This window comes from Pyrus communis, chromosome 11 (genome assembly GCF_963583255.1).
Source record: "Pyrus communis chromosome 11, drPyrComm1.1, whole genome shotgun sequence".
NCBI classification, from domain to species: Eukaryota; Viridiplantae; Streptophyta; class Magnoliopsida; order Rosales; family Rosaceae; genus Pyrus; species Pyrus communis.
Window position 1 is genome coordinate 19260805 of NC_084813.1, and position 6000 is coordinate 19266804.

Below are 6000 nucleotides of genomic sequence, written 5' to 3' on the forward strand. Positions count from 1 at the left end.
AACTCGAGACCTTTAGTTTTTAGTTTTAAGGAAGTCTCATAATCGGGGTCGGTTTAGAGATTTTTGAGATCTGGGGCGACGCCAAAAAATATGCCCTCACTTTATATAAAAAAAATTATTTGTTTTCACACGTAAAACATCGATAAAATTATATTTTAAAAAAATTTCAAACTCAATAATTTAAAAACACGGAATAACTAATTTATTTTGTATTGAAAAAAGGAAACCAAAAAACCTAGGGCTTATAAGTAGATAGATTATGAGTTTTAAAGTGTTTTTTTTGTATAAATTGTGATGTATCAATATAAGACTGAAAAAATAATAATAATGTTTTCGAGTCTTTAAAGATATGTATAAGTAATGAATGAACACTAAATTAAACATTTTGATGACAAGTAATATTATTTGCAAATTTGGTCTAAAAATTTAGTCTACACGAGACTTGAATTGGAACATATGTTTAAAAATAGCAACTCACATAGCTACTAACTAGTAAATAAATTAACAATCAAACAAAAATTTGTAAAAATTGAAGAAAAATAAACATGCACATAGCATTTCGAACTTAGGACCTTTCGTTAATTTTAAATAACAAAAACCATCGCTTCTAATTAAACTTCTTGATCATTTAGCCAAATTTTATAAATTTATACTATTATGAAAAGAAATTTGTAAAAATTGGAATGTAAATAAGCACACATGGTGTTTTGAACCTAAAACATCCTCATTAATTTTAAACAACAAAATCACCGGTTCTAGTTAATTTACTTTGTTACACATATGACAGTCAATATCAGCAATGCAGTTCATCCAATCATAAACCTAATCCGAGTCCTTGAGGTAAACTACATATTTTAAAACAATCATGAAAATATTAATTAATGGATTTTCAATCTAAATTAAGACGCGTTTTTTACCAACCAATCAATAGTTGGTATTTGTAGTTGGGGAAATTTTATTTAAACTCATGCAACTTTTTTCTACACTTAGCTTACTATCTACACCCATATTATTTTTAGCTAAACTATCAATATCATTTTAAACCCAAATTTACTATCTAAATTACCCTCACAAACCCAATTCAATATGTAAATTTATCTTTACACCCATTTTCTAAAGATGAAAATCAAAATCAAAGCATATATTTTCTTCTTTGACGTTCTCTCCTTCCATCAAGTCTGTCGTATTTCCTTTCAAATTCTTCATGATTTAATAGAAATATAAATCGAAATCAAAAGAACTGGTGAGAATTGAGAAACTTCTTGTTCATTTGTACTAGGTGCCGGCCGTCAATTTGTGCAAGAGACCAAACATCTCTTCTCTGTTTGGTACTGAGAGTGCAGTACCATTTGGAGGGGGCGTGTACTCATTGGTTTAAGTTCGCTCATTCTCTTTCATATTTGGCGTGTTTACTTATAATGTATGGATGCAGAGCTACGTGGCCTTAAATGATTTTGAAGGAGTAAAAAGAGTCTTGGAGGAAATGGAAACACAAGATGTAGAAAAATGCAGTTGGTCAACATATTTTTGACCTGGCTACCATCTATGTAAGACCTGGTTTGGTACTGAGGTGATTCTGAAAAAAGCTGCTATAAAAAAAAACTAGGAGCTGTTTTTGTGTTTGGTAAACACTCAGCTTCAGCTTTTTTTCACAGTTTTGGGTGAAAAAAAGCCAAAAATAAGAAGCTGCAAAACCCAGCTTTGAAAAACTGGCTTTTTTTCACATCTGTTTTACATAAAAGTTTACCAAACACTCTAATACTGCTTTTTTTTTTCAAAAGCACTTTTACAAAAAAGTTTACCAAACACTCTACTGCTTTATTTCACAGCTGTTTATTCTCACAGCACAACAGAAGCAGTTTTTTTTCAAAGCACAGCAATACCAAACCAGCCCTAAACGCGGAGCTTTTTGACAAGGCAGAGCAAGCCCTCAAAAAGGAGAGATTTTTCAGTGTTCCCGTCACACAAGATGGTACACCACGTGTCTCAATATAAATAGTGGGTCATATGTGTTGAAATTTTAATAACTTAAAAATTAAAATTTTCCACCACTTGCATAAAAATACGTGGTGTACCATCCGTGTTTCCGTCACAACTAAAAATTTCTCCTCAAAAAATCGGAAGAAATGACGAAACCCTGAAGCAACAAGAGCCGTACCATTTTTTTATTAGCATCCATGCCTGCACTTCTAATCTAGGTGAGGTCAAAGGGTGTGGAAAATGTTCACGTAATCTTTCCCCGCTACAACCAATATAAGCTATCTTGCGATGCTTTAGACCCTTTGTAAGCTAAACCATATTTGAGGGATTGAAAGAATTGTTTGAGGAATGGGAGTCCATCTGCTTAAGACTTACATAGCTGCAGGAAAATCATATCTTGAGATGCGCCAACGATGGCACATCGAATTTTTTCTTTGAGTTCATAAAATAAAAATTCATAAATCAATTTATATCTTAGTTAGAGGATCAAAAACTTCAAAATCAATATCCATTTGTCAAAAATAGCTTACTCTCTATGAGAGCATCTTAGGATTTTAGCAAGAATAGAACGTAAGAGAAAAATTGCGTGAGAGTAATGGTTTGATTATTGAGAGTGGGTTTATTGATACATTTTAGTTTTATTGTTAATTTTATCTTGTACTTTACAGTAATATACAATATGATAAAAAAGACACTTCACATTTAAAATTTAAATTGGGTGTAGAAAGAGGTTATATGGGTTCAAATAAAATTTCCCTTATATTGTGTGGGTGTGGGCCCCACGAGCCAGAAAAATTATAAAATACTGAAAATATCCACTCAGAAAATATTAAAATAATAAAATACCCAAACACTCAAATTTCATAAAACACCCTTAAGTTTCATAGTTCTGTAATCTTAATCGTAGCTCCAAATTCGATTCCACTTACATCTACGCGTTCGTATCGTCAAGTACTTCGAGGTTATGGTAAAATAATAGCTCGTACTCATCCTGAAAAGATGGTCAACAAAAGTCAACAATCTTACCTCTAGGGCATTTTCGTTAAATCACTCTTTTAAAATTTATAAAATCGTAAAATTAGGGATGAGCTGTCAATAACCGTCCATTGTCTTTTACACTTTATTGTACTCACCCAATTTCATTTTTCAGATTTTCCTTTTTGAAAAGTGATCTTTTAGCGGATATAGAAAAAATGAACGGTTTAGATCGTTGATATGACATTGCAATACTTATGGTTAACTAAAATATGAGTTGATGTTATATAGTTTCTAGAGACTTTATAAACTTCGAGCTATATTTTCACTAATGGTAAAACTTTGAACATAATATCAACAATCCGAACCAATTGTCTTTTTGCATCCTATAAGAGATCATGTTTTCAAAAAAGAAAATCCGAAAAAAAAAAAAAAAATTTGGTGAGACAAAATGGAGTGTAAATAAAAAGGGCAATCAACGGTTGAATTTAGATCTATAGTTTATGGATTATGGAAAATCTTAGTGAAAAAAACATCAATATAACTCTTGAAGATAATATATCAAGCCAAAGTTGCAAAACCATTTCCCTTGGTTATTGATGAAAATTGAAGGGTTTTATTGTAAAAAACGTGCAAGGTTCCTCACCTTGAAATGCAACTCTCTTCATTTTGCACATCTTTGAACATTTGTATTTTGTAGTATGCACTAATGTCTTTTTTTATTTATTTTTTATTTTTTTTAAAATGTTTTGAAATAATATTTATGTGACAATGTGGTATGTATATACTAACTTAGTATTATGTTTTACATTTTTTTAGGTCAAATTACATTTTTCATTTTCATTATTTATTGATTTAAGCATATTTTTTTTAACCGGTAACGGGTCGAGTTATATTACCTGATAATATTAACGAGTCAATTTCGAGTCGGGTCATATTACCCGTTTATTTTAACTGGTGTTATATAACACGGGCCGTTAAGCTATCATGCATGACACAAAAACCATGCGAACACGAGGAACACGACACGAATGCTAGGTCTACTAAGGATCCATTTGCACCCTATAGTTTTACAACCTAGTGGTAAATCTACCAATTTCCAAGTATTATTAAAAATTAGTGTTTCTATTTCATCATTTACAACTTCCTTCCAAAAAATAGCATCAGATGAGCATAAAGCATCTTTCGAACTAAGTGAATTTTCCTCAACATTATAAAGAAAATAATCTAGGCCAAAGTCTTTTTAAATTCTAGCTCTGTTACCTCTTCTTGGTTCAATCTCAATATTTTCTGCATCTTGAAAATTAGGAGTAGAAGAATAAGGTTCATATGAATTATTTTGTTGACCCCCACTATTTGTAGGTTTAAAAGGAAATTTTTCTTCATGGAAGATAACATCACCTAATTCTATAATAACATTATTTTCAATATCAAGAAATCTATAAGCTGTACTATTTAGAGCATATCCAAGAAAAGCACAAGTAGTAGCTTTGACACCCAATTTAGGCATTTTTGGATTAGTTAACCTTACATAGGCTAAATAACCCCACAATCTTAAATATCCCAAATTTGGTTTCGTGTGTGGCACCCTGTCCAACACATAACAAGCAGTTAAAACAGCTTCACCCCAAAGATTAGAATGAGCACCTGAATCAATTAGCATAACATTTGTCAAATAAATCAAAGTTCTATTTTTTTTCTTTCCGCTATGCCATAAATGTAGAGGAATATGGTAGTGTAATTTCATGTATTATTCCTAAAGATTATACATAGGAATTAAACTCAAAAGACTCATAATCTCTCCCTCTATCGCTCCGAATTTTTTTTTTATTTTTCTTCCTAGTTAATTTTCAACTTCAAGGAGGAACTCTTTAAATTTATTAAAAGCATCATTGTTATTTTTCATCAAATACATAAGTATATTTGGAATAATCATCAATAAAAGTGATAAAATATTTATTCCCCCCACGAGTTAAAATTCCTTCAAATTCACAAATGTCACTATGAATTTATTCCAAAAATCCAGAATTTCTTTCAACATTTTTATGAGGCTTTTAATTATTTTAGCCTTACTGCAACTTTCACATATTTCAAAGTCCTTTTTTAACTATTTGAATTAAATTCAACTGCTCATGATTCCTACATATTTGCTATTTATATGATAAAAACGTGCATATGAAAAATTTAAAGAAGATAGCATATAAACTGAATAGAAGCTTTATTACCATTCTCAACATTCATCTTAAATATGCCATCACAAGCATAACCTTTGCCGTCAAATACACCCTTTTTGGTGATTACATATTGATCAATTTCCATGGTCTGTTTAAAACCAGCCTTATTAAAAAGATCACTCGACATAAGATTTTTCCTCATAGAAGGAGTATGAAGTACATCTTTCAAAATTAAAGTCTTTCCAGAGGTATATTTGAGATCAACCTCACTACTTCCAAGCACTTGAGTTGTTTGTGAGTCACCAAGCATAATTGTCTTCGGCTCGTTATAAGGAGTATACTTTCTTAACCAACCTTTGTTAAAGCAAATATCACTTGTAACCATGTTCACATCAATAATCATTGCAACAAATGGTTCTTGATAACATGAGCTTGATGATTTGGCTCACGTTCGGTATCTGCAAAATCGAGCAATATGCGCACTTTTGCCACAAACATAACAAGATGAAGAAGATTGTTGGTTCTTACTCACATAGCTTGGGTTTTCTTTATTTTGTTGGTCAGGTTTTCCAAATTTCTTCATATTTTTTTTTTCTTAGGCTGAAACTGAACATTTTTAGGAAAATTATTTTTGGGCATGTTATTGTTTGACGAGATTAGATTTACCTTGGTAGAATTACCATTATTCTCTTGCATAAGAACATCTTGTCCTCTTGCCTCTTCGTCTACACGGATGCATGTAATCAAGGTCTCCAAGTAAATCTCCCTTTGCTTGTGACACGTTTTTTTTTGGAACTCTCTCCATGAAGGCGGTAATTTGTCTATGACACCAGCTACAATGAGCTTGTCACCAATCTTGACACCTTTAGAT